The sequence below is a fragment of the Miniopterus natalensis genome, chromosome 3 (genome assembly GCF_054644295.1).
Source record: "Miniopterus natalensis isolate mMinNat1 chromosome 3, mMinNat1.hap1, whole genome shotgun sequence".
Taxonomy (NCBI): Eukaryota; Metazoa; Chordata; class Mammalia; order Chiroptera; family Miniopteridae; genus Miniopterus; species Miniopterus natalensis.
The window spans coordinates 54,864,024-54,889,243 of NC_142083.1; the positions used below are offsets into that span (position 1 = coordinate 54,864,024).

Consider the following 25,220-nt stretch of genomic DNA (forward strand, 5'->3'; position numbering starts at 1 on the left):
TGCCTTTAAAATATTTTTGCATGTAAAGTATGTCTGTCTATAATGTAGTCAATTATCTCCCACAGCATGAGACCATTTTCAGCATACACACGAGAGTAATAACACAGTATATTGTTTGTTTGAAAGTAATTGGTACACTAATGTATTCTGCTATACTGATATACCTTTAATGTCCCAGTGTTTCTGAAAAGGATCTTTAAGACTGTGAACTAGCAATAGTGTATGAATGCTCCAGTATGCAGTACTGATTGAATTCTTAGAATAAATGCATTGGGAAACCTTTCTTTTTATTTTATTTTCCTTATAAATGCAGCGGGCGGGGGGGGGGAGGGGAGCAGGGGGAGGTTGGCTATAGGGACCATTTCTTGTCTTAGTCTGAGCACCCCTGTGGAGAGGATCCAAGCATAAAAGTTCCCTTTGAAGTGAATGGAATCTCCACACTCAGATCAGCTCTGAGGATATACAGAGTAGAACAAGAAATGGGCTGCATGAAGGAGACATTAGCATTTAAATGAGGCTAGGTTTAAAAGAAAATTTGTGTGTCAAAAATACTAAGATTTGAAAACTAAGATACAATCTTTTCAGTAATCCTAGGTCAAACCACCTTGATTCAGGTCTTTCTACAATCTAACACAAAGAAAACAATAGAAAATGTTCAAAAAGCTTAAAGATTAGGTCAAAAATAGGGGTCCTATATCATATTGAAATATCACAGATGCCAAGAATCCTTACTGTGGATACACAAAGAAGCTTGGAAACATACAGGGGTTATATGTGTCCCAAGTCCTAATTTTCATTCTGTATATAATACTAGTAAACTGGCAAAGAAAAAAATAAAACAAAAATGGCCATCACAAAACAATATTCCAGTTAAGAATTCAAGCATAAATCTTGCTGATGTAAGTAAACTCAGCATAGAAAATAAAATCTTTGAATGCAAAATGTATCTGCCATCTATAAAACCAAAATAGAAACCAGAATCAGAGTTATTTCTGCAGTATCCATCAACTGTCAGTCAAGAGCTAATCTATGAATAACATTACTGTTCAAGACACTGTGCTCAGCTGAGTTTAAGTCATGGTTCCTGACTTTGATGTTTATACATAAAAAGAGAGTTAACTTTATAAGGCAATATAGTTGAGCACCAAAAATTCTTTGAGAGAAGAGAGTTACAGTAAGCGAAGATGGCCTGGAGAAGACTTTCTAAGCAGTTGGCGAGGGATGGAGAGCATTTAGCTCAGTGGGGTAGAGTGTTGGGGTCCTCTACACAGAGAGGGGCCCAAGCAGAGATTTGGAAACAGGCAGGAAGAGTGAGTTTGGAAGACAGGAAGAAGACCAGCTGGACTAAGCAGAGGGTGCTCTCAGTGCCTGGTGAGAGACAAAGGAGGACAGGGAGGGAGGTCGTGGTCTGACTATAGAGGTCTCTCCATACCACATCTCTCATGGCCAGTCATAGACCCATAAAACCATACATTGAAAGGGACAGTAATGATGATCAGTTCCAACATACCAGGTAACCCTTGATTCCACTCGCTACAAGTTGTCGCCCAGCCTCGGCTTGAAGAATGATGCATAACTGGTGAGCATATTGTACTGAAAGCAAGCTCCTTAACTATCTTAAAGCCCTGGCCTCTTCTCCTTGCATACATAATTATTCTTATAATAGGAACCTCCAAATTGTGTTTTAATAAGTGACTGACTAACATACTCTAATTGCTAGGAGGCTTCAGAGAATGCAGATGGGAATAGCCAGGGAAGGGATCATAGATAAGGAGGACATAACAGGGTTTGAAGAATGGGCAGCACTTAGGAAGCAGAGAGGAAAGGGATTCTGGGTAGGGAAAGTTTAGGAGCAAAAGCTCAAAGGCAAAAAGAACATGCATTTGGGGGGGAAGATTATAAAAACCAGCCTATTTAGTACAAAAAGTTTTCACTGAGAAATGATAAATATTAAAACTCTCAAAAAGACGTCAAAAGAGTTTGGATTTGTTGATGTAGATAATAAGTTGCTATTGTGTGTGTGTGGGGGGGAATAATTTTAATTCTACCCTTCTAAGTTCTTCTGGTTGATCTAATAATCAAATTGACATGAGACAGATTAACAAAAAAAAATAACCAAATTTATTACATACGTACATATGGAGATTCTGTAAGAATATGGGACCTGAGGCCCTGGCCCCAGTTGGCTCAGTTGGTTGGAGCATCATCCCATACACCAAAAGGTTGTGGGTTCAGTTCCTGATCAGGGCACATACCTATGTTTCAGGTTCAATCCCCTGTCAGGGCATGTGTGGAAGGAAATCAATTGATGTTTCTCCCTCACATCGATATTTCTCTCTTTCTTCCTCTTTTTCTGTCTTCCTCTCTTTCTCTCTTTCCCTTTCTAAAAAAGTCAATAAAAACATATCCTCAGGTGAGTATTAAAAAAAAGAATATGGGCCCTGAGGACAAATTAGGTAGTTGAGGTCTATATGCAATTCTGGATTAAGAAGAGAGAGGCAAGGGCCTGGGATTTCAAAAGCAAAGTAGGCAATTCACAGGTAGAGGAAAGAGTAAACATTTGGTAAATAAATTCTTGCCAGGCCACCCAGAAACAATGGGACAGAAAGGGGAGTCTAACAAACAGACTTTGCTAGGTTCCTTCCTGTCTCCCATACTTAGTTCAGATTATGCTGAGGTGATAGCTCCCTTTCAGCAGGTTTTTCTATCTGAATTCTTTTAGGCAGTTAAGGAGGAAGTAAAAGGCTCTTCTTGTATCTTTTGTTTTCTTAAAAACAACCAGCTCAAAATAATCCATAGCCCCCAAAAGGCTTATTTTGGATGGCAAAACTCTGTTCCCCAACACTGTAGTAGGTTCTTCAGTAAAATTAGCATTCAGGATATGTGGAAAACATATACTAAAAGCAGTATTTTAGGAAGACCAGACTAATGGTAGTGGACAGGATAGATTAATTTAGAGAAAAACTGGGGGCAGGAACACCACTTAAGAGACTTTTTAGCCCAGCCACGCGTGGCTCAGTGGTTGAGCATCGACCTAGGATCCAGGAGATCGCTGTTTGATTTCTGGTCGGCGCACATGCCCTAGTAGTGGGCTTGATCCCCAGTTGGGGGAGTGCAGGAGGCAGCCAATCAATGACTCTCTCATCATTGATGTTTCTCTCTCTCTCTCCCTCTCCCTTCCTCTCTCTGAAAACAATAAAGATATATATATATAAATATAATTTTTTTTAAAAGAGTTTTTAATTAGAGAAAGTAATAAGGGTGAAATCATTGCAACCACCTCGGAAAACAATAGCATCACTTCATAAAGCTCCATAGGCACATAGTCCATGGCCCAGCAATTCTGCTCCTTTGCCTAGTCCCCAAAGAAACTCTTCAAATATGCACCAGAAAATATGTGTATGTTTGCTCAGTATTATTTTTATCAGTAAAATCCTAGAAAGCTCTCAAATATTCATTAAGAATGTAATACATTGTAGCATATTCATATATAGCAATGAAAATGAGTGAACTTCAGCCCCATCAACATGTAAGAACCACCAAAACATAATGATGGGGGGGAAAAATTCACAAGAGAATTTTATATATTACCTTGCTAATTATATATATACATATACACACATTTAAATATATATTTTGTGTGTATGCATATATAAATCCTCTTGTGAATTGTTCTGATAGCATATTTCATTTTTACAAATTTCAAAAACATATAAAACAACTATATTTTTGTTTAGAAAAACATACAAATGTGGAAAATCTGTAAGGAATGGTAAGGGAACAGTAATAAAGTTCAGGATGTTATTTACCAGGAGGGGTATATGACTGAGGAAGGACACATAGGGCCTTTCTGAAATTCTGGCAGTATTCTACTTCTTAAAATGGGTGTGTATATCTGAGGTTAATTTCTTATTATTTAACTGCATAGGTACATTTATACACCCCTCAGTAGTTGTGATGTATTTCACGAGTTGAAAACTTGAAAACAAATAATAACTTGATCTATGGTGATCACAGTGGCCATGTAAGAAAATACACATGTGGTGAGATTCATGATTTATTTGGGTCAGATTACAACAAGAGTTAATCTTGTACTAGTGCAGAGGATAAACTATGTAAACCAGCAATGCTCTAAAACTATTACTTGGATTTGCTTCAGGTGTCCTTTCCTGAGGAGGTTCAGGCCTTTCTCTCAGGAGAGTAAAAATGCCCACTTGTGTATCTGCCTAGCACAACACCCTCTTACAAAGGGTCACAGCAGAGTGCCTGGTGCTCAAGCATAAAGAAAATGCTGGCATTTTAAAATAGTTTTTTCTTGTAGCTATCAATATTCAAAAACATTGAGGTCTAATCTCAAAGCACTTCCTTGCATTAATTTTTGCCTTTTTTCACAGAATAATCTCATGTTATTTTTGAAGGAAATTTGCAAGCCAACCCCTCACTGTGTATTGGAAAAACTAAGACTCAGAGAGAAGTGATGTGCACATCACACAACTCACTAGCAATAAATGCATGATAAGAAGAATCAGGTACTCTGACTTCCCGTATGCTACTTTGAAAAGTTTTTTTTCTATTCATGATAAAAACAAAAATTCCCAACACCCTCATGTGGTTTTTCCTTTGCTGCTAAATATAACTGGAAAATCTATGTCATTCTTTATACATCTGGGGATTTTTCTTGTTGAAACCAAATCTCCAATGCCATCCCACTAAGAACCTAAAATACAGACTCAAATCTACAGCTGCAAAATGAAAAGAAAATACAAATATGATGAGAAAGAAGACTATTTGTGAGGAAATATACTTCATTTTCCATTTTCAAGTCACTGAAAAGAAACAGCATGCTATGACAAAGGATGTAGATTATGCCTTTTGAAAATAACATTGAACATTTTTCCAACAATAATGTATTACATGCTTATTTTGGAAAATCCAGAGTAGTACAGTAGTCTTCCCCTTATCCCAAGGGGGTATGTTTCAAGACCTCCAGTGGATGCCTGAAACCATAGATAGAACTGAACACTACATATAGTGTGCTTTTTTCCTATACATACATACCTATGATAAAGTTTAATTTATAAATTAGGCACAGTAAGAGATTAACAAAAATAACTAATAATAAAATAGAACAATTGTAGCAATCTACTGTGATAAAGTTATGTGAACGTGGTCTCTTTCTCAAAATATCTTATAGTAATGTACTCACCCTTCTTGTCATCCCGTAAACATGATGGCTGTCATCCAGGCTTTATGATAATGTTGCCAGCACATGGGCAGATAAATTTTGTTTTTGTTTTTGAAAGCCTCTGGGCTCTTTGCTCTGTACACGCCCTGGCTTTATCATATGCCCTGCAGCATTGCCACATAGTTAGAGTTCACCTGTCCTTCCATGTTTTATGCCCTGGTGCCTCCTTTGCACTTCATGAATGTCGGCTCTATTGGGCATCTTACCCAGAAGAGTCCAGTTTCATGGCCATTGAAGACTTGCTTCGGATGGTATCTTTCTCCTTAATCGACTTCCACTCTGCTGGGAATGTGGCAGTAGCTTCTTCATCAGCAGATGCAGCCACTTCCGTAATGATTGTATTTTTCAGTTCAAACCTATCCCCGCTGTGTGCCCATTCATCACCCGCAGCGAATGGCTCGGTGTCGCTCGTCTCAGGATCCCTCCCTGAAGGCTCCGTATCATCTCAGTGCTTCCCCGGCAAAAACATTGTTCTCGGTGGAAATACCTTTTCTGTTCACATCTTCCACCCACAAATATAACATCGTTTCCATCTTGACTAAGCACTTACTGTGCGGCGTGAAAGTAACTTTTGAAGTATGAGGTACAACAGCAGAACGAGCGCGGATTCTTTTTCTTTCTTCACAATTTCACGAAGAGAAGATTCGTTCTCACTATAGATCTGAACCTCGGCACAAGATTTTTTTCTTTATTCAGTGGAGAGCTTTCACCTTTTCCCTTAAAGGAAGCACTTTACAGCTTCTCTTTGGCACATCTGACCTGCCAGCATTACCACTCTTGTATTGGGGGGCCCTTCCAAGTAAAAGAAGGGCTACTTACTTGAACACAAGCACGGCGACGCCTCCAGGGCACCTGCTGCCCAAGATGGCGGCCAAGCGCGGCAGCGTAAAGCTTACCCGGCGGGTTACGCTGGGCTCACCTCGCGAGACAGCCCGAGATTTCATCGTGCTCCGTCCAACAGCGGGCAACTGGAAACTTACGAATTGTTATTTCTGGAATTTTCCCTGTGGTATCTTCAGGCTGGAGTTGGCTGGAGGTGACTAAAACCACAGAAAGCAAAACCACAGGTCATAGGAGGTACTACTGTATAATGTAATGCATAACAGCTAAAACAAAATTGAGATCATACACTCAAATATTTTCAAAGGACGGATCAGTCCTTCTAATATCATTTCCATGTGCTAATGAGCCTTTGTACATTTGTCATGAAAGCTTGTGCCCTGGCTGGGTGGCCCACCTGGTTGGAGCGTCGTCTGGTACACCAAAACGTTGTGGGTTCAGTCCCCTGTGGGGGCACGTAGGGCAGGCAGCAGATGGCTATTTCTCTCTCACATTGATGTGCCCTTCTCTCTTAAAAAAACAACAAACAAACACAAAAAACATATCCTCAGGTGAAGATTTTTAAAAAAGGTTTGCGAAGCAGTGATAGAGACTGATTTCCACATTCAGTGGATATGCTAGCCTTCACCTCTGCCGTACCAACTTCTCACACTGCTGGTAACCTCTCCAATAAGGCAATATTGTGAAGAAAAGCAATATTTATTTAGGCTTTACTTGACCTTGTCATCTCTACTGTTCAGTCAAATACTATTAGCTTATTCACATTCTCCAATATATCCATTTCCTGTCTATCGATTGCCTTCTTATATCCCCCTATTTCACCTCATTCCTTATGCCATCCTACTAAATTTTGCATGGGGAAAATTTTTATGGCTTACATCATGATATTATATTTAAAAAACCCATCATGCATTCTTTGGGAGGTTAGATTATTTTCATTCCACAAGCACATTCAAAAAGTATTAACAACTTACGTGAAATTGCCAGAAGCTTTTAAAACTTTCTCAGAATCAAATATTGGGTTTTTCATTAACACTGAATCTACATAAAATTGATGATCCTGGTTGTCCTTGAAATTATTTTGTTTCTAAACCTTGGACTTTAAAGAATGAATTAATTATAGCATGTATCTCTTTTTTAACTGCTAAATTGGGTAATGGTTTAATAGCTCAAGGGGATTACTTTGGGGATTTTAAGGTTTATAAGATTCGCTATTCCCCAAGTCTGTTTTCCTACAGTGATCTATGGCTTTGATTCCAGTAACAAATTCACCAAAATGAGGATAGGTCATGGACTTTCACTGCCAGCCAGCCTTCCTGTCTTAGCCAGAAAGCTAGGTAGAGAAAACATAATTTGGTATGAAAAATTTACCTTGTTAAACCAAATGAACAACTTTCTTGATTTAAAAATAATAAAAGGTAAAAAACTGCTCCTAATAGGTGTATCAGTTCACATTAAAGAGAAGTGTATTAAAAAGAAGATTGTTTTGCCCGGCCGGTGTGGCTCAGCGGTTCAGCATCGACCTATGAACTAGGAGGTCATACAGGGTTTGATTCTGGTCAGGGCACTTGCCTGGGTTTCAGGCTTGATCCCCAGTAGGGGGCGTGCAGGAGGCAGCTGACCAATGACTGTCATCATTGATGTTTCTATCTCTCTCTCTCCCTTTCCCTTCTTCTCTCTGAAATCAATTAAAAATATATATATTTTTAAAAAAAGAATGTTGTTTTTAATTTAGTGTTTATACGCAGAGAAAGGCTGCCCTGATTGCACATAAAAAACATTTAAGGAATTAAATGAACACCTATTCTCAGGCCCCACACTCAGAGTGACTCGATTGTTTGGTCTGACGCAGGGTTGAGGCATAAGGATTTTTAAAGCTCCCCAGGTGATTTAAATCCTGCAGTCAGGATTGAGAATCACTGTGTCTAGCCACTAGGACTGAAATGTATTTTTTGCCTCTGAATAAAGGGACTGTGTGGAATTAGAAGGACCAATTCCTAGGTAATGTGGGATATATGAATCATAATTAGACCCTCTAAGTGTCAACCACAGTCTGGGCAGGGAACACCTGTGGAGCCAAGAATTAAAAATGAATGATGCCCTTTGTACCATAATGATAATGCATTCTACTCTCTGGGAAGCTATTAAAATATTCCTCTTAAGAATTTTTTTCAAGCCTATTTTTAAGTGTCACAGGAGAAAGTAATATGAGGTTTTCAAGAAGGCTCTGTGTGCTTAATCTGGTAGAACTGTCTGCAAAATATTTTGGTATTTTATTTATGTGTGCATCATGCAGTGAAAGGGGAGAATGGGAGTTTGTCTGAGAAAAGAAAGAGGGAAAGAGGTTTCACATTTACATGACATCAAGAAGTTTGACTTGGCCTAACTACCTCTTATTGCACTTTTCAGTTCTTGAGGTCTGTTTGATGCATAAATTCTCTTAGAGGCTAGCCTCATTTAAATGATAATTTATGTCTTTGGAATGCCATTTCTAGTCTTGTTCTTCTGCACACCCGTGGAGCTGATCAGAGCGTGGTGATCCGTTTGTTTTCAAAGGAAATTTCATGTTCACATCCTCTCTACAGGGGTTAGTGGAGAAAGACAAGAAAATAGTCCCATAGTGTTTCAGCCAGTTATTGGGAAAATTTTTTCCTCCCATATATATCATAATATGCAATTGAACTGGTACTCCAGTAGGAAAGGGTTTGCTGTTTCATACTCCTATAGTTTTTTCCTAACACCATGAAATTAAAGACATGCCAGCATGGAGCTGAGTATTTCTGATTACTTTCAAATAAGCAATGTAGTATATTATTTCTTTATGTGCTTTTATAGTCCATGCTGTGCAAGATAATTGACTTCATGACAGATGTCTATATTTCAGAGGAAAATTTATTTGTGAAAGAACAAAGATATATTAGAGGAAACAAATATGGGGCTATTCATTATGTTGCCAACAAGGTGCTTTTTGATGACTTGTAAATTGAAATTAATATTTTCTCTTGTTATTCTGAATATGTATACGCAAATTTGTTGATACAACCAATTTGAAACGTATTCTACTATTTGAATCCAACTTCTGGTTCTCAATCAAAGTTGGGAGTTGGGTGCTCTTAGATTTTATTTGAAATGCCAGAGAATGAGGAAGGTGCACTTTTATTTCTTTTCAGAGAAGTCTGTAGGCCTGCACATTCTGCAAGTTGGCCAGGATAAGTTATGTCCATTCAACCCATCTTTACAATAAAATAACTACTAGAAAGTTCTAAAAATAAGTTTAGGAAAGATTCTCCATGGATCTTTCTTTACTTCTCAAAATGAAACTCTTTTCCAAGACAAACACTAGTAGTAGGCAACAGCATCTGAAGTCCCTAACATGTTTGTGTGAGGTGGACTGGCTTGGAGGACCCAAAAAATTAGGTGGACAGGCTGCTGCAAAGGCAACTTGAAAAAAGGGGAAGATACGGAGGAGTGTCCGTCTCCTCTGTAACAGTGCCTGAGTCCCATTCTGCTGCCTGTAAATAAACTCTCCCATTCTTTTTGGCTACAAGAATTTTTCCTGGGGGTGGGGGTGGGAACTATACCCTTTATCCCTGTAAGCTGACTGGACACTTTTTGCAATATGATTGTACCATTAACATAAAATTAAAATAACTAATAGACACAGAGGGATTGCCATATCCAGAAAGAATGTAAGCTTAATAAGGTTCCATTTCAGAGATGATTTTTCTTTTAATGAGGAGAAAAGGAGACACTTAACTTTTTGTGCACTAGAGGAAAGAAGGGAACAAAAGGAGATTTTATAATTAAATTGGAGGTAGCCTTTACAAAAGCAAAACTGGGACACTAAGGACTTGTTTGGTAATGACACTTCTAGCGTGCAGAGCCAACCTCAGGTGAGGTGGAGCCCTGAGGCCAGGAGAAAGGAGTCTTCTTCTCACCCACGCGGCGGGGGTGGCTGGCTCCACTTCATAGGTACATGCTAAGCTTGTGAGCTCAGTGGCTGGACTACACACAGCCTGCAACGCCCTGAGGCTGTAAAGTCTGAACTGGGCTTGGTGGCGGCTTCCTCAAACACCCTTGCTCTCTGTCAGTGCAGATGGAGCTGTGGCTGTGCCCATCAGGACCTTGAAGTTATGAGAGAAGGTTGCCATCAGGTAACATTGAAAGTGTTGTCCCAGACATTCTCCCACATTTTAAGGTAAACATGTGGTCACCCACTGAACAGGAAAATTATCTTGACATAAAAATGCACCAAATAGAGCTTAAAAATAATCATCACCACAGCCTTAATAATACTCCTGTCCCTCCCCATCTTCTCCTCTCACCAAAAGTAACTTATTCAAGGGAGGGTCCTAAGTGTTTGCTTCAGTTAACCCAGGTCCGGGGGGAGGGATACAGGACTTAGGGGGAGGCTAAAGCAGAACAGTCCAGCGAGATGTAAACTGACCCAGCAATGTTTTTTTTTGCATCTTATCAGTGACCATCACTCTCCAGGATGAAGTTCTCATCGCTGGCCAAGAGCTTGGGGTCATCGGCCTTCCTCGGAATTTAGTTTGGAAAGTAGGGCGGGTCAAGACTTGCTGTAGGTCCTGAAGTTTGTCCTCGACTCTCCACTGCTTGCTGGGAATTGTTGGGGGGAGGTCTAGATTTTCCAACCTACCCACTGCAAGCAACAGTGGTTTCCCTACAGAGAAATTTTTCTGAGAGTTCCCCTAAGGCTGGAGGGCTCCGTCTCCTTCATCACAGCCTGCCTCCCGTGCACGCATTTGGTTCCACTTTTCTTCCTTGCCCCCAGCCCACGGGCCTCTTCGTCTTCGTCAGCGTCCCTCCTCCCAGCCTGCTCCCGCCGTCCCTCCGCCACAGACCCGGGGGAGGAGGTGCTGAGCACCGCCCTGGGGACTCCTGCTAGGAGCTGGGGTGGGGGAGGCTGGGGGAAGGGAGGGTGGGACCTGAGGGTGTGGACGCAGCTGGAGCTGGAGAGGAAGGACGCGCGGGAACACGCGCGAGCAGGGGCTAGGGCAGTGACAAACACTTGTCCTCGAATTCAACGCGGATCAGTTTTGTGTGGGGTCAGGACGCAGCATTAAGCCCCCTGGGTTAGGACCTTCCGGCTGGAACTTCCCAGCTCCCTGGCTCCCAGCGCCCCCACTTTGGGGTAAGGCGGGTGGGGGTTGGTCCGGGGCTCCCCGTCCGCAGTACTGGGAAGTGGTCGAGCGCGCCGGGCGCACCGCGTCCAGACGGAGGTGGGAAGACGAGCCCGGGAGCCCGGGCAGGGGCGCCGGCAGGGGAGCCCCGCGAGACCCGAGCCGAGGGCCCGCGCAGGGACCCGGCGGGTGTGCCTGTGGGTGGCGCCCCTTCACGGATCCAGCCGCGGTGCCCGTCTGCGGGTTCTGCACACTCTCCACCAGAGTCCCAACCCCGGGCGGGGCGGGGGCAGGGTTCCTAGGCTCTCACGGGGAACGTCCTCCCAGCCCCGCGCCGGGCAGACGGAGAGTCGGACATTTTTCTCGGCTTCTCCGGGGACAGCCGGCGTGGCCACCTCGCGGGGCTGCTTTTCGGGACGCGGGACTGGGGCGGAGCAAAGGGAGACGGACTTTCACGCCCGCCCCCCCCCCCCCCCCCCCCCGGGAGTCCAGCTCTTGGCCACCTCCCGCCCGCCCGGGAGCCACACACTCAGGACAAGCAATCCCCGCAGGGAAACCCCGGGAAGCCGCGGGCGGCTGAGAGGTGACTCTGCGGGGACCTCCTTCCCCCCCCGCGGCCACCGCGCCCGGGGGGCGGGGGCGGAGCGGCGGCGGCGGGCGCGGGGCGGGCTCCGGGCGGCGGGGCACCGCAGGGCCGCCCCGGAGGAGGGACTGGGAGCTGTCCCGGGAAGTCGAGGGCGAGCGGCGGACGGGGTTGGGCCCCGCGCGCGCCGGGAGGAGGGAGCCGCCGCCGCGCGCCCCGCCTGTCCCCGCCCCGGGAGCAGGAGCCTCCCAACTAACTCCCTCCCGCGCCGCCGCCCCGCCGCGGGCAGCTCGGGCTTCCGTCCCGGACAGTGTCCGCGGCCGCGCAGGTTGGTGTCGCCGCCGCCGCCGCCGCGGGGCGGGCAGGGGAGGGAGAGGGTGGGAGCGCCGAAGGGGGCTCAGCAAGTTGGGCAGATGCTGGGCGGCGACGAGGCTCCCGCCTCCGCCGCCGGGGTTCCCGGCGCCCGCGGTGGAGGTTGGTTTCCTCCGGGCTGCCCGGGTCCTGGGGGATCCGGCGCCGCGGCCGGGGCGGGTCGCGGGACCGAGCCCGCCTCGCACTCCCCAAACCTCTCCCGGCGCCTCCCCGCAGCGCCACGGCCTCGGCGGGCTCGCGGGGGCCTCCCCTCCTGCCCTCGCCTGGCCTCCGGTCCCCGCCGGCTCCGCTCGCCTTCCTGCCCTTTAGACAGCCTTGGAGCGCGAGGGCGATGGCAGAGGCGGGATGGAAAGTATCCGCGACTTGGCGTTAAATCGGGATTCTTGTCCGGTGTCAGTCACCTTCCCATGAATACGGCCTTTTGGCCCCTCCGTGTTCTTAGCCAAGAACAAAATGTGCGCCTGCTCTGCCGGTCGCTGAGGGTCGGGGTAACCATCCAGTGGAATGACTTAGGTGTAGTATTTGATTTTGTTTTGACCACGGTCTCTGCTCTCCTCAGGCTGGAGACCTCCTGACGGCAGGTCCTGGGTTCTAATCCTCTGAGTTTAGACCCTTCTGCTTAGATGGGATTCTGTCTTTAGCTGATTTGGTCAGTAGCTTTGTTGGGATAAAAGACTCCTGTTTCTGAATCTGGTCATTCGTATTGAAATCATCCATTTCCCCCCAACCCTATGTACAAAGCTGGATCTTCCTAAGGTTGTAGGTATTCAGATAGCAGAAGGTTAATATTGGCCCCAATCTTTGGAAATCAGCAAACTGTATTTGCTTCAGGTGTTTACCAATCTTTACAGTTTCTTTTACACCTTAAGTGCAAATTTGAATTTGCTTTTAATTTTAAACAACTCAGGAAGTAGACCTTCATTTTTCCAAACTTACAACATTTAGCTCAAACAAACGACATGTGCCCTATCATTTGTAAATTTTTCAATTTAAAATCACAGGCACAAGCATTCTTAACACTATTTTAATTATTTTATGAAGAAAACAAGTAAGCGACCTAATATTGTCAGCTTCAGACTTGATATTAATAAGTCCTTTCATTCACGAGTTCCTGATTTAATAGTTCATGAGTTCCTGTATTGTGCAGTGTGTCGTGCGTTTAAAGATAAATCTAAAATACGTTCCTTGCTCTAACAGGAGTCGGGAGCCTTTTTTCCGCCAAGGGCCATTTGGATATTTATAACAACATTCGTGGGACATACAAAATTATCAACTTAAAAATTAGCTATGAACAAAGCTCCACCAGACCAAATGATTTCGCTGGCGACATGCGACCCCAGGCCGGACGTTCCCTACCCCTGAAGAGACTTCCAGTCTAACTTAGAGACTCATATTTTTATTTCATATTTTTTATGAACATTAAGTATATTCTCATGACTACATATGGCAGGTAGAGTGATGTCAAGAATACATGACTGAAGGCCCTTTCAGATAATTATTTAGCAAATCTACTTAATAGAATGGCACAAGTAATAAGTTTAGCTGAGTTAGTGTTTTCTGAAATAAAATTTCAAATGCTTCTACTTCAGCAAATAAATGTTTAGAATGAAAGCTCAGAAGACCATATATACATGTATGATGTATTAACAAATGTTAAAAGCTGTAGAAATTTCAATTCTAACTTATTAAGTCAGTTTATGGTGCCCGGGTGCAATTTTTTCTCCATGGCTTAAGAAATGAAATTATAGCCGGGCCGGCATGGCTCAGTGGTTGAGCATCAACCTATGATCGAGGAGATCCAGGTTGGGATTCCTGGTCAGGGCACATGCCTGGGTTTCGGGCTCGGTCCCCAGAGGGGTGTGTGCAGGAGGCAGCCGATCAATGACACTCTCTCCTCATTGATGTTCCTATCTCTCTCTTCCTCTCCCTTCCTCTCTCTGAAATCAATAAAGACATATTTTTAAAAAAAGGAAGAAAGCTTTTTAAAAAAAGAAGAAAAAAAAATTATAATGCATAAAGAAATACAGAGATTGAATGTAATATTTTTTATAAATTGAAACTTGAACACTTAATGGCCTGATGGACCCTGGATTGACTCTGGAAATTTGACTTTAAAAAGGTACAAGATTCTTAGTGAGAGTTTTGTTTTTAACCATTAAAAAGAAAATCTGGCTTGGTGCAAACTACGGGCAAGAATTCCACCTGGAAAAGACTGACCAAATTAGGTTGTATTTGGTGTTTCTTAATGACATCTCTGATTCTTTTCCTGCTTGTTGGAAGAATCCATCCATCTGCTGGATTTGTGTAGAATTTCTTAGTCTTTGCATACCAGTACTAGGCTTTGAGAACTTTGATTTAGCTCACACAGTGAGACAAGGCAGTTTGAGGGGCAGCCTGAGGGATGCGAAGTTAACTTTACACATGGCCTATTGCTGTGTATCTTTGTTTTCCTCTTTGTGAAATGAGATTAAAGATCCTGTCACTGCCCTGGAAACCGTGTGGTTTGGTATAATAGTCAAGAATATTAAGCCAGGAAGCTGCTTTTATGTATAAGAATTTTCTTCACCCCTTTAACTCCTTCAGCCAGTAAAAGTGAATTGTTAAAAGCACATACAAATAGCTTTCAGAAAAGGCTCTGAATAAAGTTGTTGGTGGTATCATGTACTCTGAAGTCTCCTGATAGAAGTTCAGGTCATCTTTATCTTCTAAAAGTTACTATACTGATTTGAGAATAAGACCTTCATCTTATCCAAGGTTGAACAGCTAGCTAGTTAGTGGCAGGAGTGGAACTATAACTTCGATTGCCTGATAAATAGTTCTATAGTTTCTCCTATTATCTGTGGTCTTTTATCGGGGCACATTTAAAATCTCACATTTATAAATGTTTATGGCTAAACATTTTGACTTCAGGTTCTGATGGGTCTGGGTTGGAGTCCTGCCCCAAGCATTTACTAGTCATACAACCCTTGGTAAGTTATTTAACCTCCCAAGTCCTCAGTTTTCTCGTCTCCAAAATGGGAATAATGGAAGTGCTTAGCTCAAAGGACTGTTGTAATGGTTAAGTGAACTAATTGATGTGAAGTGCTTAGCATATTGCTGGCTGTTTATTATGTGTTTACTACTCAAATAGTTATTTCAGTTTCTTGAGAGTGGGGGGGATGACATTTTAAAGGTCCAAATTAAAAATATATATATAAAAACGTAAACATAGACACCCTAAATATTTTGAATTAGCAATTTCTCAGCTAACTTTTGTTTCATTTACTTATTCAACAAGTGTTTATGGAACTACTACGATGTGTTGTTGGGCCTCTTTCTATGCACTGGAATACAATGGTATACAAGACAGTTATATAGTCATTCTCTTATGACCTAGAAGTCTGGGAAGGGATCAGAAAATTGCAATCTTATGTGATTTGCACCATGAAGGGGTAAAGCAGAGAACCACAGAATACGGATGGGATGGGATGGGATGAGAGGCCCCTGGGTGGGTAGCTGTCATAGTGCGTCACCTCATCCTAATTGGGGTTGGTGGTGGACAGAGAAAACTTTCCGTGTATATACTTAGACTCGAGATAAGTGACAGCCGGTGAAGAAGTTGGAGAATGAGGAGTGTTCTAGACCAAGGGGAATGGAGCATGATCCATTAGGATGGGAGTCAGGTAGATAAGGTAAAAGAATAAATAAATGAGAGGAGAGAACCCTGTGGCAACCTGGGGAACCCAGGCTTTGTGTAAAGGATCAGTAGATACTCAGTTCCAGCCAAGTGTTGTCAGGTTGGGATGCAGGCCAGGTATTGCCAGATGCCATGATTTTTAAAGAAGAGCTTAAGATTCATATTTTATAAAAGTGAAATCTCCCAAAGTGTGAAATGGGCCAAATGATTTTTAAATGATTATGTGAGCCAATTTGTAGTTGGAATTCAACCCAGGGCCACCACTTTATGACCTCTGCATTTAAGGAAATGAAAAAGGTTTAGTGGCTAAAAGAATGCATTTTAGAAAGAGAGGCAAGGGAAGTGCCCACTGGTATGGGCAGAGTTATATCATCCAGGACCTGTGGAATTTGCTAAGGAGGGTTGGGTTAATCCTAAAAGTAGTGGGTGACATTAAAGACTGAAACGAGCTACATGATTAGATTTGTGTTTACAAGGTACATTCTGGCTACTGTATGGAGAATGGAAAGCCAGACCACAGACTGTAGTGGTAACCATTTAGGAAGCTATTGTAATGGCCTGAGCAAGAAGTAAATACGGCTGAAAGCTGGGTATTTGAGCAGGATAGGGAGAGAGATGGGTGGATTTCAGAGAGATGTGTGATACCTCCACTGTTGGAGATAATTCTCCGTTAGTCACTCAGGTTTCTTGGAGCAGAGGCACTGACTGCTTTCATTCTAAGCTATCTATTCAAGGACATTTATTTTGCAGATAGCCTTGGAAAATAGAGGTAGTCTTTTCCCCTGGAGCAAAGGGCAGGTAGGCTTACTGTTTAGTGTGAAAGATTTGAGTACTCTCAGGAGTGGTTCCCCTTCTGTAATGCAAGTCATTTAGTGTATAGGTATCACCTCCCCTTCTGCACAACATACAATGGGAATTAATCCTCAGAGGATTGGTGCTGACTATGCTAATGCTCCTGCCACTGTTTCTGTGAGTAATGTAGTCCTTTGTCTCTGACCCAGGAATTTCTTGTCTTCTCTCAGCATCCATGAAACTGTGGTGTGCTTATTTGTTCACTTGCAAGTAGGGTAAACTCTAATATCCTTCAAAGCAACTAGCCACAATGTACTTAATAGCTACATGTGGCTAGTGGCAACTATAGTGGCAAAGCAGATGTAGAACATTTCCATCATTGCAGAAAGTTCTATTAGATGTTGCTGGACAAAAAGGCTTAGATATTTGTGTGTGTGTGTTCTTGGGTGAGTAGAGGTGGTGGAAATTGTTGATTTTGACACCATAAACATGATGCTTATTTTTATGTTAGGTGCACAGGTGTTCCTTTATATAAAGGAAATATTTCAGTTTGGTTAATCAGTACAGTATTCAGGCCTGTTGGAGGAAAAAAAATAGAAAATTATCTACAGTGTCAATTTGGAGACTAAGCAGACTGGGGCCATGTGGCAACAGAAATTCTACATATATATGGCTTTCCTTAAAATCATGTGTGATTGTGAGATTAGGGTCTGTGCCCAAAGGAGCTTGAACTTCTGAACACTGTCTTCAGCTCATCTACTAGCCATGCTTGACATAAAAGGACAAGAGTGATACATTCACAGTGAGATCCTGGAACATGACCAGTCCAGCAGCACCCACGCAGCGCCTCTGCAGCCCAGCTGTGCCGCCTGAACTCACAGAAAGGAGGGAGGACAGGAACAAGATTTCCAAATAGTTCTCGTTCAGGGAGTTTAAGAGGACAGCCTCAAGACAAGAGGGAACTGGACTCAAAAAGAAAGAAAAATTGTACTGGAAAGCACAATTTTAAATGACACAGTATAGATAGGGGACAATGCCAAGAAACAATAAAAGCAGCAGATCCCTTTCCTGGTCAGATGGGGAAAGCTCATTTTGAGGAGTGCATGGACCACAAGCACTGGGAAGCAAGAGCACAGCATTGTTTCTATCATTATTTCTGTCATTTTATAGGCCCAGCCAACTGCAGCTGCAGCCACAAGAGGACAGTTTTTTGTTTTGTTTTTTTACCTGCATTGAGTGTGCAGTTGACTGCTTAGTCACGTAGTTATACCATAAGCAAAACAAAGGACGGTGGTAGAGATTTTAAAAAGTGAAGGCGGAGGCCCTTATTGAAGAATTGCACTATGACCTGCTCTTTTCATGGCTGAAAATATCTTATTGAAAATTTCAGATATTAAGAATTTTATTTAACTATGCTGAAGAAATTTGCTTTAAAAAGTTCTTATTTCTAGTGCAGTGAAAATTTATTTACATGAAGACTAATTATAGGTTTTTAAAAATCTGAATTTTAGAATATTTTTAAAGTTGACTTTATTATTTTTAAGTGCTAACATACATAACTCAGACCCTGCTAAAGAAAGATCTTACCTTTTAGAACTCTTTTGAGAGAAACTTTTATAAAGAGATATGTTAATTTTGAACCAACACTGCGATTGTTTATATGTACCCGCAGGGTTCTGTAGTGTTTAAAGAAAACCTGTGTAGATTAAACATATACTCCTTATTTGCACTACTAATTGCATCAACGAACTACTATTTACACAGATACGTCTTCTCAAATTTCAGTAAATTCAGGGAGAGCCAAGGTCATGTGCTGTTAGTGTTTGGACCAACCTCATCCCTTGCATAAATTTCTCAATTAGTGAGGTTTTACTCCATTTAATGCTTCAGTACTACTTTGCTAAATGTCTTTTTTTTTTTTTTTTTTAATTGTGAATTTAAAAATCTTATTTCTGTAGGGGTGAAAAAGGTTGGTTGTTCTCCTAAATTAACCCCTCCCCTGGTCCCCTCCCCCCCTAAATCTGCTAACTCCAGTTGTTCAGCCTGCTTTCATTTTTCTCTTTCAATTTTGTTTGGCACAGACCTTTCTTTGTGCTTCCATTCTCTTCATACAAACAGCATGAAATTGGAAATAATCATTGTCTGTTGTATTTTTGAAGATCAGAATTTTCACCAGTTTCATGCAGTCCTTTCTCAGGCAGGGTGTAGTAAATCATCTTTGGAAAACTGGCTCCAGTAAAACTGGAGTATGCAGTGGAAATCGTTGGTGTGACCTCAGAAACAAAGCCAGGAGACTTGCTGTTTATTGCATGAGTCACTGATGGGCTCAATTGAAAGCAAATGATACTCGATTGCTTCTCATGCATGTCAGTGTTACATCTTATTTTAAAAGAAGCCTGAGATAAAGGCATAAAAATAAATTAATAAGCTCTTTCTCCCAGAGAATTTAGAATTATATGGATTCTAGCATTAGATGATTAAAACAGTAACGGCAAGGGCTACAAATTAGGCCTTGTCCTTTAACCCGTAATTTCCTGGGGTGCTCCGAATTTTTCATTGTGTAGATTTCCTCAGGTTGCACATGAGTGACTTTAATCAGGAGCAAAGTGGCTTCTTTCTGTTATATGCCATTTCCTCCATGGCCCTTGCCTCACTTAGCTATTACTGTATGCCTAATCGACCACAGTGAAATGTCTTTAAAACATTTTCGAGGGGACTAAGGACTTTCTGGAGAATTTTTATAAAGCGAAATGCCAAGAAGGAAAGTTTGAATGGTTTCCTTTCATAGATAAATGTTTCCGGAAGGACTGATGAGTCAAAGAGTTGTTAATAGGATATGTGAATGTAACCTTTCACCTAGTTGCTGTCATTACCTAACTCATAACTATATAGTTTTAGCAAATTGTTTGAACTGGTTCTTGTCTAGTTCTTTAATGAAACACACTCTCTTGGTTCCATTCTATCCTCAGTGCTGTTTCAAAGCTTGCATTGCTCCAAGCTCCCCCTCTCTCCTTCTCTTTTACCAGCAGCTCGTCATCATATAGAATTTCACTAATATCTTTGTCTTCAGCGCTACTTCAGTATTTGTGGAAAAATTTTATATTCATGTACTCCATGTTGATTTCCAGCTCTTTGGTTCCTAATAGCGTGCCTTCTTTTATTTGTGCAACAAATATTTCTTCAGTGCCGGCCATGTACCAAGCACCCTTCCTAACCCTAGAGATTGAGTAGTGAGCAAAAAGTTCATGGTCTGTGCTAGCATAGAGCAAGGAGTCCAAGATGAAGGCAGTCATTAATTTTTAAAAAATCCCAGCAATGAATAACAACGTAATGACAAACAAAAGTAAATGCTCCGAATAGAGCCATATGATTTTGTAGGCTTATATAACAGGAGCCCTAGGAAGTGACACTTGATTGATGTCTAAAGGGTGAGTAGAAGAGTTTGAGAGAGGGCTGGAAGAAGAGCGTTCCAGACAGCAGAGGGGAGCTTGTTCAGAGGCCCTGCAGCAGGAGGGAGCAGAGTGAAATCAAGTCCCTCAAGAGAACTCAGGGCAGAGTGGAGTGCGATGAGGCTGAACACCCAAGCTAGGGCCAGTCCTTGTAGGGTCTTACATCAAGAATTTGGCCTTTATCTTAAGGACCGTGGAGCGTGTTTTCAGTAGGAGCTGGTGACTCCATGAGACTTGTGTTTTGATTAAGATCATCTGTGGGGAATGAATTGCTGGGGGCCTGGGTTCCCAGGGTCACAGTGGGGAGATGGTGAGTGGCTGCTGCATTAATCCAAGTAGAAATGACAGGATGTGCTAGGCTTGCTGTATGTACCAGGAAGTGTCAGTGAAGATGGATTAAAAAGTTTTAAGGGATAATATTAATTGTACTTATGAACGGATGGGATTTTCTTTTATTCAGTCAGTAGATATTTAGTGAATAGTACCTTTATGCCAAGCTCTGTGCCAGGCTCTGGGGACACAGTTGTGAACAAGACATACAAGATCCCTGTATGTGTGGAGCTCACCTAGTATTGGGAGTAACAGGTAATCAATGAGTAAAAAAATATAGTTTCAGATAAAAATAAGTCCTGTAAAGAAGAATGAAGTCGTAGGAGGGAATGGAGACTGACAGAGGAGTGTCCTCTTATATAGGGAAGTCAAGAAAGACGTTTCTGAAGAGGTGGCATTTCAGCAAAGACCCAAATGAAGAAAGGGGAGAGGGAACAGGTGCAAGGTCTTGAGGCTGGAGCAAGGACACCTTACCCTCAAGGAATGCCAAGAAGGCCGTATGCCTACAAGTACAGAAAGGAGGGAAGAAAGTCGGGCGTCATGAATGCCTTGCCAGTCGTTGAAGCTTAAAGCATCTAAAGAGATTTATTATATTCTTTTTAGTCCTAATCATCTTTTCAAAGTCACACATTTTACCAACCACAATCCCAGGTTGCTCTGCCACTAGACTATTTTTAGCACTGCTCCTGGAACAGCTTCCTTTATCACATCACACCCTACTAAAGAACTGACAATGATAACCACATGTCCATCAGGTCACGGAAGGGCCTTCCCTTATTTTAACCACATTTCGCATTACAACCCTCACTGGACTTCTCCAGTCAGTCAGTTGAAGGCCTTCCTCAGTTTTGTACAGGCCTTCCATATAATGTATTGCTTTTATCCTTGGTGTTACATTTATCACTGTGGTGCCTCTTTCCTTCCTATTAGTCTACTTCCATCTCTTCCTTCAAGGCCGGGTCCACGAGTTTTGAGTTACCTTGTCTACCAGGTTTTTTTTCTGATTTATTCCATCTTACCTTGATCACTGGATCAGTTTGAGGGATATTATTTTTTTTTCTTCCTGAGTCATTTGAAGAGGCACTACTTTAAAGGGCCATTGTTATTCTAAATTAAAATATTTATGATCACGCTCTTCCTAAAAGAGATTAGGTGCCAATACCAACTCTGCCATGTGTGTATGTGACATTGGCCAAAATAATCAACTATCTGAGGTTCAGGTTCCTTGTCGGTAAGATGAAGATAATAAATCTCCGCTATTTCATTTAAGGTGTGGGTGTGAGAAGTAAATGAAGTAAAATACAGAAAACATGTTTTTAACAAATGCAAGACATTCTATTTAATATTTTAGATGGTCGTGTGTCATATGCTCCTCTAAACTACAGGTTTTCCACACTAATTCATATAGCATGGAATCATGTGTGTGCTGCAGGAATCCTGTGAGGCTTCTAGAGCTTTTAGCCACACAATATGAGCCTGGGACAACTCAATCCACTGCATGTGTATTACTTTCCTGGGGCTGCTATAACAAAATGTCACAAACTGGGTGATTTAAACAGCAGAAATTTATTTTTTGCTGTAGTTCTGGAGGCTCTGAGATCAATGTTTCCCTCTGAGGGTTGCAAGGGCAAATTTGTCCCATTCCTCTCCTTACCCCCAGGTGTTCCTTGGCTTGTGGATGGCATTCTTCCTGGGCCTTCACATTGCCTTTCCTCTATGTCTCTGTGTCCAAGTTTTTCCTTTTTATGAGGATACAGTCATTGGATTACTCATAATGGCCTAATCTTAATTTGATCATATACAGAGATCCTATTTCCAAATAAGGTCACATTCACAGGTACTAGAAGTTAAGACTTTAAAGTCCTTTTAAGGCACAAAATTCAACCCATATCACCATGATTCAGTACACATACAAGGAAGAATCATCACAAACATGGTGAGTTGGTGCTGTATTACCAGAATGATGCATTGAGATAAATTAGTGAAATATTTTTACCAAGTATTTCACTTATTTTGCCCTGTGTCATACTGGAAACTTGCTCTTACGTGCCTGATTGGTAAAATGTATTCCTTACATTTTTCCTGAGATAAAATATAAAATTATTTATGTGAAATTCTGAATGTTCACACATATCTATTTTAGAGTTTTACAAGTCCTGTTAATTTAAAATTGGTATAAATTAGATCAGAGAGGGCCAGCCAAGAGAAGCAACAAACCCAATAACTTTTCTTCCAAGTTTTAATAGTATGTTCCATTATTGTGCTGATGTGAATGGAAAAAATATACAACCCATGTGCTTACTCATATCATCTTTATGTGGACATTTTTATGTGAAAAATTTTATTGCTTCAATTGTTTTTTTTTTTTGGTACAGCATGCTTCTCTTTGATTTTCTCAAAGGACAAGTGTGGTCCTATGACACAGGCTGATCCCTCTCTGCTAAACACCCAGAAGGGTCTGTGGTTTTTAACTTAGATAACTTCAGCCTTGGTTGACTAAAAACCCACTCTTCTCTTTGACTTAAAAATCTCATGGATATATTTTTTCTCATCAGTTTCTTTGTTTTTACTTTGTTTTATTATTTTTTGATTGGGTAGGGAGCTGTTTGATACACTTTTACCTATTGATGTTGGAGAATACCTAACTGCATCTCTTATGGGGTTTTATCAGATGTGCCATTACTATGTTCTATTTTATCTGGTGAATATGTATTTGTCTTCATATGGCTCATATTCTGGTATTTAGGACATCCTTTGCTTTAGGGACATTGAGGAAGGTACCCGAAGTGGGTGTGGTGGTATTTTCCTGTGTACTTGGCTGACCAGTTTAAAAGTTTAACCATTTTTAAATTCCATGACAGTTTAGCACATAGATGACACCTGAGATGCCTATCGTAGGAAGTCATTCAGATATAGTGAATAGAAATGGAATACTTGACCTTTACCTAGTAAAGTGAACATTGTTTTGTTGACCAGAAGAGCTTTCTTAGCACAGCTCCTATGTTCCAAATAGCTATGTGAGAGAGAAGGTTTTTAATTGTCACATTTTCATTAATTTGCTTCATAATTACTGCTGTTTCAAAATTTCTACTAAAAGAAAAACAGCTAAAGATTGTTCATTCCTGCTTATAGTGTTTTGTAAAAAAATATTTTAAAGAAAAAGACACACAATGACTTTTAGATTTCACTGTTATTGTGGAAGTAAATTTGTTCTTGGTATCCTATCAAGTAGATGTTACCTGGAGAGAGAAAAAAGTTTTGATCTTAAAATTCCAAATTTGACAGAATATCTTTTTTCGGAAATGATAAAGAAGTGGGTTATATGAAAAAGATAAAATGAGGGATGGGAGGTTAAGTTTATTGCCACCTCAGTACTCATTACCTGCAAATTTTGATTCTTCCTTGTTCTTAAGTAAAGTTCTTGACAAATATTTCTCTTCTAAAGTAAATATTGGAAGGTGGGAACAATTACTAAAGTGACAACCTCAGCCAACAAAATGTGCTGAAGAGAGAAGCATTGGATAGAGACTTGCATGTGCTGAAGGTGGAGCGGGGAGAGGCGGGGGGGGGGGGGGGGGGGGGGGGGGGGGCAGGGCGGTGGGCGGTGGTGGTTAGGGCAGGGCGTTTTAAAGGAGTGCATTTGTTCATTGGAGCCTGGAAAGACCTTGCTTCTGGCCATTTACAATGTTCTTTTTGCTGTTTTTGTTTTCATCTTCCATTGTTGTTCCAAGGGTGTGTGTGTGTGTGTGTTCTTCATAAAACATGAACTTCAGGCCACACCTGGGACCATCTGGTGTTTTGTGTAATCTCAGCATCCAGTAGAGGTATTTGACCCAGGGGCGCTTAGCCACTAGGTTCCAGGGCAGCCATAACCTCATTGATACCAGGTGTCTTATTTGATGAATTCCTTACATTTTTCCTGAGATATAAAAATAAAAATACATAGACTTGTAAACTGCAGGGGCTTTTTTTGAGGTGGTTAATGGTATGGAATTGAGAGTCACACAGCCTTGGGTCAAACCTCCGGTCTGATATTTACCAGCTGTATGACTGTAGAGAAGTGAGTTACCCTGTTTATGCCTCAGCTTTCTTATCTCTGAAATCAAATAAAAATAATAATTAATAATAACTGGCCCTTATGCTATTTATTATGCACCAGGCACTTTTCTAAGCATGTCACGTATTTTAAACACATTTAATCTTCAAAACAACCTTGTGAGGTAGTTACTGTTATCTCTGTTTACAAATAAGGAAAATTAGGTACACAGAGGTTAAAGTAATTTGCCCAAGGTCACAGAGGTATTAAAGTGGTGGGCCAGGATTTGAATACACAGATTTTGGCTTGGAGGCCTGTATCACACTTGAAATAAACGAGATGATCACTTAATGCACTTGGATGGACACATAGCAGGCCCTCAGTCAACTACTCCTCACCACTGCTAATGTTACAACTACATGATGATGATGACTACTATTATTACTATTAATATTGTCTACTCTGATTCATACCTAACCATATTTAATAATAAACATTTTCCCAAACATTTTCTATAGACTCTGAAAAATGGCTTTAATAGTGTCTCTCTCTCGTTTATTTTTCCCAAGGTGGTAACTCTTGCATTGGTTCTCAAAGGGGCTTATATTTGTTTTTTTTTGTTTTTTATATTTGTTTTTAAATCTATTTTAACATGTTAAATATTTTATATAATGGAACCAATTGAAGGTTGTAGCTGTACAGAAAAAAATATAAATCCACAGGGTTTTTTTTAAGCTTTTGGGGAGTTATATA

At 41.5% G+C, this 25,220-nt stretch overlaps 1 long non-coding RNA gene across 3 annotated transcripts in view; it reads left to right on the forward strand.

Moving 5' to 3' along the window:
- Window positions 1–11,278: 11,278 nt before the first annotated feature.
- The window catches only part of LOC107544195 (uncharacterized), a 115,301-nt gene continuing 101,359 nt past the window's right edge, over window positions 11,279–25,220 (forward strand). Inside the window, exon 1 of one of the 3 annotated variants that reach the window (XR_001603882.2) lies at window positions 11,279–11,328. This is a non-coding gene — a long non-coding RNA (uncharacterized LOC107544195). Of the gene's footprint in view, window positions 11,329–11,706; window positions 11,813–12,033; window positions 12,141–25,220 lie in introns of those variants that run through there. The other 2 variants (XR_015714219.1, XR_015714218.1) reach the window with 2 other exon arrangements.